At 42.0% G+C, this 13,639-nt stretch overlaps 1 protein-coding gene across 11 annotated transcripts in view; it reads left to right on the plus strand.

Moving 5' to 3' along the window:
• dnajb6b (DnaJ heat shock protein family (Hsp40) member B6b) overlaps window positions 1-13,639 on the plus strand; it is a 163,698-nt gene that overhangs the window by 532 nt on the left and 149,527 nt on the right. For 3 of the 11 annotated variants that reach the window (XM_078232441.1, XM_078232506.1, XM_078232477.1), the window contains exons 2-3: window positions 4,816-4,915; window positions 10,035-10,131. The gene's annotated coding sequence lies outside the window, so the exon portion shown is untranslated. The remainder of the gene's footprint in view (window positions 1-4,815; window positions 4,916-10,034; window positions 10,132-13,639) is intronic. The other 8 variants (XM_078232431.1, XM_078232496.1, XM_078232468.1 and 5 more) reach the window with 3 other exon arrangements.

Here is a 13,639-nt window from a genome sequence, read left to right on the forward strand (position 1 = left end):
GGCAGAGAAACAGATTAAGTGGGTCAATTTGGGATTGTGGTGGGGGGGAGGAGGAGCTGTACGGTGGCAAGAAATTTGAGAAATTCCTCTCCTGACACCATCACATCTAGTCCAAAAGACTACTGTGGGCCAGAATATGCAATACCTTTTGTTCAAGGTAATCAGAAACCATAGAATCCTGACAGTGCAGGAGGAAGCCATTCAGCCCAACAAGACTGCAACGACTCTCCGAGAGCATCTTACCTAGGGGTCCCCTCCTCCAATAACTCTGCACGTTTACCATGGTTAATCCACCTAACCTGCACATCTTTGGACTGTGGGAGGAAAGCGGTGCACCTAGAGGAAACCCACGCAGACGTGGGGCAAATGTGCAAATTCCACAGTTACTTGGGTCCCTGACACTGTGAGGCAGCAGTGCTAGCCTCTGTGCCACCCCCAACAGGCCAACTGGGAACTTGTTCCACACAGCCATCGTTGTTTGGAAAATGACCTGCCTGCATACATCAAATCTAGCCGAAATAACTTGAAATTGTGATCCTGCACCTAATCTATTGAGTTGAAGCAAGTATGAATACAAGCACAGTCTACTATTGCAAATCTTTATCAAAATACACCTCAATCTAACTTCTCTAAAGAGGAGTCCCAGCTCTTTGAGCCTATTTTTGTTCACTCTTTCGAAAGCCATGATTTCAACCATCCTTGGAGATCAGAACTGCCATGCAGTATTGTAACTAAGGCCTGACCAAGATCATATGCAAGTACAATTAGTATAACTTCTCAATTATCCACCAATTCGATGCAAAATACCCTTTTCCTCTAGCTATTGCTACAGAGGATAGTTTGTGAACCTTAAGAAGATTGAACATGAGAGTACTCTGATCTATTATTTTGCTTTAATATTTTCCATAAGTAGTGTACCTCTGCCCCCCTACTTTAAGTTAAACATCATTTGTCAGACACAACAATACACATAGGCACCATTTCCAACTCTTCCCCACTGTAGCCCACCCTGCCCCAACATCTAATTCTAGATCAGAACATCTAGTACATTCTTGCTTCAAAACTAGCATCTTTAGAAAAGAAATGCACGAATAGAAGGATCTCTTTTGCATATTTTTACTCCCACATGCAAGTACAGATATTTTTATTCCACTTCTGCAGGACCTGTCTCTCATTGAATTTCCCGCAATGGATAGGATGAGTAGATACCCTCCCAATGTGTGGATAATTTGAATCTTTTGTTATTGGGTGGTCAGCTGGCCTTGATTTGATTTATTATTGTCACATGTATTAGCATGCAGTGAAAAGTATTGTTTCTTGCGTTCTATAGAGACAAAGCATACCGTTCATAGAGAAGGAAGCAAGAGAGTGCAGAATGTAGTGTTAGTCATAGCTAGAGTGTAGAGAAATATCAACTTAATGCAAGGTAAGTCCATTCAAAAGTCTGACAGCAGGGAAGAAGCTGTTCTTGAGTCGGTTGGTACGTGACCTCAGACTTTTGTATCTTTTTCCCGACGAAAGAAGGTGGAAGAGAGAATGTCCGAAGTGCGTGGGGTCCTTAATTATGTTGGCTGCTTTGCCAAGGCAGCAGGAAGTGTAGACAGAGTCAGTGGATGGGAGGCTGGTTTGCGTGATGGATTGGGCTACATTCACGGCCATTTGTAGTTCCTTGCGGTCTTGGGCAGAGCAGGAGCCATACTAAGCTGTGATACAACCAGAAAGATTGCTTTCTATGGTGCATCTGTAACAGTTGGTGAGAGTCGTAACTGACATGCCAAATTTCCTTAGTCTTCTGAGAAAGTAGAGGCATTGGTGGACTTTCTTAACTTTAGTGTCGGCATGGGGGGCCCAGGACAGGTTGTTGGTGACCTGGACACCTAAAAACATGAAGCTCTTAGCCCTTTCTATTTGGTCCCTGTTGATGTAGACAGCGGCATGTTCTCCTTTACGCTTCCTGAAGTCGATGACAATCTCCTTCGTTTTGTTGACATTGAGGGAGAGATTATTGTTGCTGCACCAGTCCACCAGACACTCTCTCTCATTCCTATACTCTGTCTCGTCATTGTTTGGTATCTGACCCACTACGGTGGTATCGTCAGCAAATTTGAAAATCGGATTGGTTGGGAACTTTTAATTTAAAAAAGTTCTTTAAAGAAATGATTTCTAGTTGATATTAAACCAAAGACCAATGATATCGTTCTGGTCAATACATAATGGAATTAGATAATTTGCTGAAGTATTCATCCTGAATTTTTACTGCCATTAATAGATTAATAAAGGCTAAATGTTTTAACGTTTGCTTTCTCAAAGAAAGCAAGGTGGTAAAATACTTGCAGCTAAGAATAGTAATCAAGCAGAAAAGTACCTTACATGTCAGTTCTTAAACTTCAATTATTCTTTCACATTTACATCTAAAATTTTTAGTCATTGAACATAGGATATATCATGTAAATCTGTCCGTGAAGCATTTGTTGTCTGATGAGTGAGACCGAGTAGCATTTCTTGAAAAATGTTCACTGCTTATAACTGCATTTCTAGTATTTATCTGAAGTAGAACAGTTATTGTAGGACAATTATTCTGTAAGCCCCTCTATATATGCCAACCAGGGATTATAGCAACAAACCTTTGCCTTTGGAGCCAGTAGGGCACCTTTATGCAGATCTTATGGCAACTGAACTATTGTAATGTTCAGCCAAAATTGTGAAAATCTGATCTTGTCTCTTCCACTTTTATTTATAATACTTTTGATTCACTGATTTCCTTTGCTTTACCATGTTCTGTTTGAATTAATACTAGTTGTGTATGTTTGCATGTGCTTGGGAGCATGCATTGCTACAATGAGTGGTATGGTTGCAGATTAGTACTGGCCATGATATTGGGGGGCGGCGGGGGGGGGGGGGGGGGGGGGGGGGGGATGGTAGGCGAGGGAGTGTTTGGTGGGAAGAAAGAAAGCGGCTAATTATAGCTGACAAGAATTTACAGGGACCCAGTTCTTCCTTGTATAATTCTGGAATGGGAGCCAAAGTAAGAATTCTGTCCTGATAGCCCCGTATCCAAGGAAGGATGTGCTGGCCTTGGAAAGGATCCAGAGGGGGTTCACAAGGATGATCCCTGGAATGAAGAGCTTGTTGAATGAGGAACTGTTGAGGACTCTGGGTCTGTACTCGGAGTTTAGGAGGATGAGGGGGGATCTTATTGAAACTTACAAGATACTGCAAGGCCTGGATAGAGTGGACGTGGAGAGGATGTTTCTACTGTGGGAAAAACTAGGATCAGCGGGCACAACCTCGGACTAAAGGGACAATCCTCTAAAACAGAGATGAGGAGGAATTTCTTCAGCCAGAGTGTTGAACCTGTGGAACTCGTTGCCGCAGAAGGCTGTGGAGGCCAGGTCATTGAGTCTCTTTAAGACAGAGATAGGTTCTTGATAAGGGGATCGGGGGGGTGTTATGGGGATGAGAATATCAGCCATGATTGAATGGCAGAGCAGATTCGATGGGCAGAGTGGCCTAATTCTTGGCTCCTATGTCTTGTGGTCTTGTGATTGTGCGACCATTTTTAGCTATCTGTTTTCTCACCAATTGGGTGACTGAACATTGGAGTTTGATTTGGAGTGAGCAGCACAAGTTTTCTTTCGCAGGTCCGTGTGGCAACTAAAAGTAGGTGGAGAAAAACTATTTTTCTACATGAAGAAAGACTGAAATATTTCACAATTTGCTGTCAGTGATCACCCCAAAAATACTAAGAAGCGGCTGAAGATTAAGGGACGGTGTTCAGTGAATAGAATCAAACTCACTGATGTCCCACCAATCATTTGGCAAATGTAAGAGGTGTACAAGTGCCAGTTAGAAAATGAATTATTTTAAGAGTTTAATATTGTACTATTTGATATTCAGATGTGCTGATAAGTTGTTGCAGTGATCTTAAACAAAATTAAGGGAGGAGTACTATGGAGCTGCAAATAGCAGGAGAGGCACTGACGAATTGTATATATTTTTTGATGTGCAGTCTGGCTTCAATATGATTTGTGTTGCCGTATTAACTGCAACTTGGGCTGCTTTCCAAGCCATAACTCCCAAGGAAAGAAACATGATACCGAGGCTGCCGTTGAGTATCTATAAAAAGAAATAAATAGACTGCAGAATAAAATAAGAATGGTGTACTTGGTCTGAATTTGTATGTTGGGAATAGGGCCATCCCTTGCCTTCAGTTGATTTTTTTTGTATAATTTTAAATGCAATGTAGATTGAACCCATTAGATTGTGACTGAGTCTTGGATAAAATTTGCAGCCCCACTTCTCAGGTTAGTATTTGGGATGAAGAAGGAAGTGATGCTACAGATAAAAATGCTTTACATTGCATTTAGTTTATACTTAAATTTTATAGTTTTCTCTCAGGTTTTGCTAGCTACTCTATAAAATTGATAGTCAGTCACATTTTGTTGCAATGTTTGCAAGTTATATCTTTTTGGTTTTTCTGCTGCTTATCTTTTAAAATCTCCAATCTTGTATTTGGGACCCAAGCAGACCATCTGGTGGTAATTTTTGAGTGCAGTGTTTTCTCTAACTATTTCCACTATCATGGACTTCCCCAGCTTTCTTTCTGTGAAGGCAATGGCACGCTGACTCTTGCGTCTTCCACTCCCACCCTGCCAATCGATTCTTGGCTGAGGAGACTAAAAGTTTTTAATGCCTTTTGTTGAGATAAACTAAGCACTGATCAAGATAGAACCAGAATAACATCAGATCCTGCTCAATCCATTAGGGAGTTTAACTGACAGATTGCCTCATCAAACATTTTTATTTTAATCATAGGATTGATCTAGCTACTTAAAATTAGCTTTTTCTCCATCGTCTGTGGGAAATCTTCAGTGAACTTCGCTCGAAATCTGGCTCAGTGTAACCATTGTTTGAGGTAACATTCCCTATATAAAATTACATTAGGCTTTAATATTTTGAAATAGTCATTTGTATTGCGACTAGTAAACATGGATTTTTTTTACACAATGTACAAGCATCCCGGTTGATGCCAGATTTTCACACTTCTGCTCAAACATCCTCCCCATTCTTAGCTCACTCTAGCAACATAAGACTGATAGCAAAAGGAATAGAGGGTTATCTAGATTTGCCTTCAATATATCGATATTATCTCAACTACTTGGATTATGGATAGGTGTGGAGGTCACAGGGTAGTTGTCATGGGGGACTTCAACCTTCCAAATATTGATTGGAACCTTTATAGGTCGAATAGTTCGGATGGGGCAGTTTTTGTGCAGTGTGTGCAGGAGGGGTTCCTGACACAATATGTGGATAAGCCGACAAGAGGTGGGGCCACATTGGATTTGGTAATGGGAAATGAGCCTGGCCAAGTGTTGGATTTGGTTGTGGGAGAGCACTTTGGAGATAGTGACCACAATTTGGTGTCTTTTGTTATTGCAATGGAGAGGGCCATACGGCAGGGCATAGTTTACAATTGGGGGAGAGGTAATTATGATGCAATCAGGCGGGAATTAGGAAGCATAGGATGGGAACAAAAATTGTCAGGCAAAGGCACTAATGATAAGTGGAACTTTTTCAAGGAACAAATACTGCGTGTCCTTGATAGGTATGTCCCTGCCAGGCAGAGAGGAAATGGCCGAGTGAGGGAACCATGGTTCACAAAAGAGGTGGAATGTCTCGTCAAGAGGAAGAAGGAAGCGTATGTTGGGTTGAGAAAACAAGGTTCAGATGGCTCGATGGAGGGTTACAAGTTAGCAAGAAATGAGCTGAAAAAGGGGCTTAGGAGAGCTAGGAGGGGGCATGAGAAGTCCTTGGCGGGTCGGATCAAGGAAAACCCCAAGAGTTTTTACTCTTATGTGAGGAATAAAAGAATGACCAGGGTGATGCTGGGGCCGGTCAAGGACGGCAGTGGGAATTTTTGCATGGAGTCAGAAGAGATAGGAGAGGTGATGAATGAATACTTTTCTTCGATGTTCACCAAGGAGAGGGGCCATCTTTTTGAGGAAGAGATGGTGTCACAGGCGGATAGGCTGGAGGAAGTAGATGTTCGGAGGGAAGATGAACGAGCAATTTTGAATAAACTGAAAGTTGATAAGTCCCCTGGGCCTGATGAAATATATCCTAGGATTCTTTGGGAGGCAAGGGATGAGATAGCAGAGCCTTTGGCATTGATCTTTGCGTCCTCACTGTCCACTGGGGTGGTGCCAGAGGACTGGAGAGTGGCGAATGTGGCTCCTCTGTTTAAGAAAGGGAATAGAAATGACCCTGGTAATTATAGGCCGGTTAGTCTTACTTCGGTGGTCGGTAAGTTGATGGAAAAGGTCCTTGGGGATAGGATTTACGACCATTTAGAAAGATGCAGCTTAATCCGGGTTAGTCGGCACGGATTTGTGAAGGGCAAGTCTTGCCTCTCAAATTTGATAGAATTTTTTGAGGAGGTAACTAAGTGTGTAGATGAAGGTAGTGCAGTTGATGTCATATACATGGATTTTAGTAAGGCGTTTGATAAAGTCCCCCACGGTCGGCTTATGAAGAAAGTAAGGATGTGTGGGATAGAGGGAAGTTTGGCCGATTGGATAGGTAACTGGCTATCTAACAGAAGACAGAGGGTGGTGGTGGATGGAAAATTTTCGGACTGGAAACCGGTTACCAGCGGAGTGCCACAGGGATCAGTGCTTGGTCCTCTGCTATTTGTAATTTTTATAAATGACTTGGAGGAGGGGGCTGAAGGGTGGATCAGTAAATTTGCTGATGACACCAAGATTGGTGGAGTAGTGGATGAGGTGGAGGGCTGATGTAGGCTGCAAAGAGATATAGATAGGATGCAGAGCTGGGCTGAAAAATGGCAAATGGAGTTTAACCCTGACAAATGCGAGGTGATTCATTTTGGTAGGGCAAATTTAAATGTGGATTACAGGGTCAAAGGTAGGGTTCTGAAGAATGTGGAGGAACAGAGAGATCTTGGGGTTCATATCCATAGATCTCTGAAGGTTGCCACTCAAGTGGATAGAGCCGTGAAGAAGGCCTATAGTGTGTTGGCGTTCATTAACAGGGGGTTTGAGTTTAAGAGCCGTGGGGTTATGCTGCAACTGTACAGGACCTTGGTGAGACCGCATTTGGAATATTGTGTGCAGTTCTGGTCACCTCACTTCAAGAAGGATGTGGAGACACTGGAAAGAGTGCAAAGGAGATTTACCAGGATGCTGCCTGGTTTGGAGGGTAGGTCTTATGAGGAAAGGTTGAGGGAACCTGGGCTTTTCTCTTTGGAGCAGAGGAGGTTGAGAGGAGACTTGATAGAGGTTTATAAGATGATGAGTGGGATAGATAGAGTGAACGTTCAAAGACTATATCCTCGGGTGAATGGAGCGGTAACTAGGGGGCATAACTATAGGGTTCATGGTGGGAGATATAGGAAGGATGTCCGAGGTAGGTTCTTTACGCAGAGAGTGGTTGGGGTGTGGAATGGACTGCCTGCAGGGATAGTGGAGTCAGAAACTTTAGGAACATTTCAGAAGCTATTGGATAGGCACATGGAGTACTTTGGGATGATAGGGAGGAAATAGCTTGATCTGGGTTTCAGACAAAGCTCGGCACAACATCGTGGGCCGAAGGGCCTGTTCTGTGCTGTACTGTTCTATGTTCTATGTACTTGGCCTGTTCCACAACTTCACCATGTTTCTTCTGAAATCTGACTTGTGGATTATATTGAAGACTTGTTTTGTTCTTCCTCTGATGAAGAACTACACTCTATTAGCTCTGTCACAACCTTTCATAATTTTAAGGACCTCTCTTAGGTCACCCCTCAATCTTTTATTTTCAAGTGGAAAGAGACCACTCTGTCCAACCTTGTAGTTATGCCGTGATCCTTGTAATTTTTTACACCCCCTCCATTGCCTCGATCCTTTCCATAAAATGGTGACTAGAACTGTACATATTACACCTTGTCACCTGGACCATAAGACATAGGAGCAAAATTAAGCCACTTGGCCCATCGAGCCTGCTTTGCCATTCAATCATGGCTGATACTTTTCTCATCTCCATTCTCCTGCCTTTTCCCCATAACCCCATATCCCCTTATTAATCAAGAACTTATCTATCTCTGTCTTAACGACACTCAATGACCTGGCCTCCAGGTCTTCTGTGGCAAAGAGTTCCACAGATTCACCACTCTCTGGCTGAAGAAATTTTTCCTCATTTCTGTTTTAAAGGATTGTCCCTTTAGCCTGAGCTTGTGCCCCCTGGTTCTAGTTTTTCTTACTAGTGGAAACATCCTCTCCACGTCCACCCTATCCAGGCCTTGCAATATTCTGAAAGATTCAATAAGATCCCCCCCTCATCCTTCTAAACTCCCAACGTGTGCAGACCCAGAGTCCTCAACCGTTCCTCATACGACAAGCTTTTCATTCCAGGGATCATTCTTGTGAACCACCTCTGGAGCCTTTCCAAAGCCAGCACATCCTTCCTTAGATATGGGGCCCAAAACTGCTCACAATACTCCAAATGGGGTCTGACCAGAGCTTTATACAGCCTCATCCCAATCAGGATTAAATCGTAACCAGGATTTGATGCTAGTTTGTTGTAGCTTAATGCTTAACACCATGGCTTAACACCGTGTGAAGATTAATCCTGGTTTACAAATATCGAACCAATGGAAACCACAAAATAATGAAATATACGTAATTCGAGTTGGAAAATTGGGAATATATCGGTTTAAATCCAATTTTATTTGCATTTATATTGATTCAATGAAACAAACAATTTCACAACTCATTCTAATACATTTTACCTGTGGGACCTTGGTATGTTGCTGACATCAAGACTCACATTTTATTCAGTGTTCGTAGCTAGTATCATCTCAGATTTGTATTGTGGCATTGACAAAAACAAGAAATCCTACTCCAAAACATTCGGTTGATAATTCATTGGCCCCCACCTTTGTTTTGGGATTCGACCCTAATTCTGAACCACCCAGCCACAGGCAGTGGTATGAAAACAGCTGCCCACTTCATCAACCAACCTGACATCTAACAATGATGCATACCAGCCAGAGGAAACAACCTCTCTCTCTCTCTCTCTCCAGCATTTACCTAGTCAAGCCTCCTCAATTGGTCTTTTCTTTCAATCCCTATACTTGTGCATTTCAAAAATCTTATCAAAACTCTGATCAAGCTTTAAATCACCTCTTGCCAGTGCTGCATGATGTCTTTGTTTGTAAAGTATATTTGGATGTTGATACCTGCATAAACCAGACTGGCTGACAAAAGTGGCCCAGTGCCATGGTTTATTTTTAAATGACTGGTATGAATGGAATATACTTAACCGTGGGGACTGTGGGAAAACACAAGTACCAGGGATAAGTGTAAACTGTAAAACTCATTATTCTTGCAAACCATTTTTAAATGGAGCATATAGAGCTGATCCATGTCAAGCATGGCGGCACAATAGCACAGTGGTTAGCACTGCTGCTTCACAGCTCCAGGGACCTGGGTCCGATTCCCGGCTTGGGTCACTGTCTGTGTGGAGTTTGCACATTCTCCTCATGTTTGCGTGGGTTTCCTCCGGGTGCTCCGGTTTCCTCCCACAGTCCAAAGATGTGCGGGTTAGGTTGATTGGCCATGCTAAAATTGCCCCTTAGTGTCCTGAGATGCGTAGGTTAGAGGGATTAGCGGGTAAATGTGTCGGGATACGGGAATAGGGCCTGGGTGGGATTGTGGTTGGTGCAGACTCGATGGGTCGAATGGCCTCTTTCTGCACTGTAGGGTTTCTATGATAACAGATAACCCTTTAGAATATAAATGCTCTAGAGTAATAAGTTCAGTAAATGTCATTTTTGTGGCTTTGTTTTAAAAAAAAGGTATTTGTCAAGTACAGATATGATGGATTCCTAGTTTTATAAACAGTCAGTGCAGCTACCTGTTAAAAGGTTTGTCTTGGGCACTGCTTAATCTACAGATTTTAAATGCACAACAAAGAAACCACGTTATTTCTGATTCTTCCATGAGTCATGTCAACTGAATTTGAATAATTTTCTATAGCGTCTTTTATGTAACTGTCCAGGTTTCGTTCCAGTGGGGCCGGAGAATTTGAACAGAAGGAAAGTACACGCAAAATTGATTGAAAACCTGGTCAGAGGTAAGTTTTTCAGAAGGTATGATGTTGATTTAAAAAGGTAAACTTCCAAAACCATAGTCACTCCCTCCAGTAATCCATCCTCAACTCTTGTCCTTGAACTTAGTTTTCACAGTGGGAGGTGTGATGGTGTTGTCACTGGACTAGTAATACAGAGACTGCAGGTAATGACCTGGGTTCGAATCCCATCATGGCAAATGATGAAATCTGAATTTAATGAAATATCTGGAATTAAGCCTAATGATTTGAAACCATTATGGAGGTCTGCTGTTTCCCATGTGTCCATGCAAAATCGATGTGCTGATGGGCTTCTTCTGCACTGTATGATTCTATGATAATTGTAAAGACGCATCCAGGTCAAGTTTACTAATGTCCCTTTTAGCGAAGGAATTCTGATGTCCTTACCTGGTCTGGTCTGTGTGTGACTCCAGGTCCATTGTAATGTGGTTGACACTTGCACATTTCAGAGGACATTTTAAGGATGGACAGTAAATGTTGGCCAGCCAATAACACCCACATCCCATGACTTAAAAAAAACTGGATACCTGTGTAAATTCTGCTAACATGCCTAACTAAACTTTGCTATTTCAAGACTTTATTTAACTGCCATCCTCCACCCCTAAATGTGTGTCCAGCTTGCTTGCTGAACCCCTCACCCACAACCTCTCGCAAACAAACTCCCCCAAATTCCAATTTGAAATTGCTTGCATCTCATGGACAAGTAATTGTATTGCTGTAATGTTATCTAGTCCTACAACCAACCATAGAAGTTTACTTTCCTCTGGCTGTCACCTGTGCACCCTCATCTCTATGCTCCAGTAGTTGTGGTTGTACTTTTAGTTGTTTAAATCATGTTTTAAACCGGGTTCGGCAAGCTTTTTTACATTCAAGATACTCTCTTTTAATACTGCCTCAATAAAAAATGCCGAGGGCTGAGACGAAAAAAAAATCAACATTTATAAACCAAATACTTGGCAAATTACTAAATCGCTGGCAGAATTGGTAATCTGCATATAAATTTAATACATGTATTTTATGCCAGTAGAAGAGTATTTTTTATCTTTTTAGCTATAATTCTCTCAGTCATCTGTGAAACACTAAGTTGTGTAAATTTAAGGCAATTTTTTGGCAATTGATTTTTGACCAACAAACCTCATAGTATATTTAGAATTTATCATCTCTGCTATATTGGAGACCATAATGGTTACAAGTGTAAAACCTTGAGCCTAAGGCATTATCTCTAACCATGCTGTATTAATTTTGATTAATTTGAGAAAAGATTTAGGGGGTTCACTTGTTTGCAATAACCCCCCAATAATCACACCAGGTTCTAGAGACTTATCCATATGGCAAGAAAGAACACTTCAGATGTTCTTTCAGATGGGAAGGCGATGGTCTAGTGGTATTATTGCCAGATTATTAATCCAGGAACTCAGTAATATTCTGGGAACCAGAGTTCGAATTCCACCACATCAGGTGGTAGAATTTGAATTCAATAAAAAATATCTGGAATTAAGAATCTACTGATGACTATGAAACCATTGTTGATTGTTGGAAAAACCAATCTGGTTCACTAATGTCCTTCAGGGAAGGAAATCTGCTGTCCTTACCTGGTCTGGCCTACATGTGAGCCATAGCATTGTGGTTGACTCTGAAATGGCCTAGCAAGCCACTCAGTTCAAGGGCAACTAGGGATGGGCAATAAATGCTGGCCCAGCCAGCGACACCCATGTCCCACAAATGAATAAAACTATGAATAAAAGATGATCAATACAAAGTTTTGTTAGCCATTTAAAAAGGTAGCTAGTCAGAAAGATTTTAAAGTGTCAATTAACAGTAAGAGGAGAAAATTTAAGTTAACAATTGAAACAGACTTCTCACCACCCTTAGTTCATGATGTGAAGTGAAAGCTTTGAAAATGTTGATAACCTCGCTCGCTCCATCTCTCGCTAACCTATATCTTTGTCTCAACATATCTCTTTCCATCTCTCTCTGCCCTCCCCTCAATATTACCCTCTGCCCAAAATGGCTTCTCGAGACCCCCTCTTTTAAACCTTAAAAATGTTGAAACCCCCGTTAGCCAATTGGTCGATAACTTGTCAATAATGAAATAAGAATTCACCCATTGGTTTTTAGCTAATTTCACACATTTTAATTTTTAAGAGTGTTTCTTCTCAAACTGCACTTTGAGGTAGGCTGAGTATTGACCAATAATTAGTTAACATAGTTGTGTGTCATGTTGAGATATCTTGAACAGGAGTCTATTCATTCCCTCCCAGGCAAGGTTAACAATTCAGAAAAAAGATAAAATGTCAGCCTGTATAGGGCACAAACTTCTTCTCACAGCATTTTAAGAATCTGTATTAATTATCAGATGTTAATATGTTTACAATGATCAAAGTTATCACCTTGTTCCAAATGACATTTCCAGCCTTGATGAGGCTTCAAGGGCTGGAAAGTGGACATGAGGAATGTCAGATCAGGATAGCAGCCGGTGACTAATGGTATGCCTCAGGTCGGTGCTGGGACCACAACTTTTCACAATATACATTAACGATTTGGAAGAAGGAACTGAAAACACTGTTGCTAAGTTGGCAGGTGATACAAAGATATGTAGAGGGACAGGTAGCACTGAGGAAGTGGGAGGCTGCAGAAGGACTTGGACAGGTTAGGAGAATAGGCAAATAAGTGGCAGATGGAATACAGTGTGAAAAAGTGTGAGGTTATGCACTTTGGAAGGAGGAATGGAGGCATAGACTATTTTCTAAATGGGGAAATGCTTAGGAAATCAGAAGCACAAAGGGACTTGGGAGTCCTTGTTCAAGATTCTTGAGGTTAACATGCATGTTCAGTCAGCAGTTAGGAAGGCAAATGCAATGTTGGCATTCATGTCAAGAGGGCTAGAGTACAAGAGCAGGGATGTACTTCTGAGGCAGTATAAGGCTCTGGTCAGACCCCATTTGGAGTATTGTGAGCAGTTTTGGGCCCCATAATCTAAGGATGTGCTGGCCTTGGAAAGGGTCCAGGGGAGGTTCACAAGAATGATCCCTGGAATGAAGAGCTGCTTGTATGAGGAATGGTTGAGGACTCATTGGAGTTTAGAAGGATATGGGGGGATCTTATTGAAACTTACAGGATACTGCGAGGCCTGGATAGAGTGGATGTGGAGAGGATGTTTCCACTAGTAGGAAAAACTAGAACCAGAGGGCACAACCGCAGGCTAGTGGGAAAATCCTTTAAAACAGATGAGGAAGAATTTCTTCAGCCAGAGTGGTGAATCTGTGGAACTCATTGCCACAGAAGGCTGTGGAGGCCAGGTCATTGAGTGTCTTTAAGACAGAGATAGGTTCTTGATTGATATGGGGAAAAGACAGGAGAATGGCGATGAAAAATATCAGCCATGATTGAATGGCGGAACAGACTCGATGGGTCGAGTGGCCTAATTCTGCTCCTATGTCTTATGGTCTTACCAGCCATGATCCCACTGAATGGCAGAGCAGGCTTGAGGGGC

Source organism: Mustelus asterias, chromosome 2, assembly GCF_964213995.1.
Source record: "Mustelus asterias chromosome 2, sMusAst1.hap1.1, whole genome shotgun sequence".
NCBI lineage: Eukaryota > Metazoa > Chordata > Chondrichthyes > Carcharhiniformes > Triakidae > Mustelus > Mustelus asterias.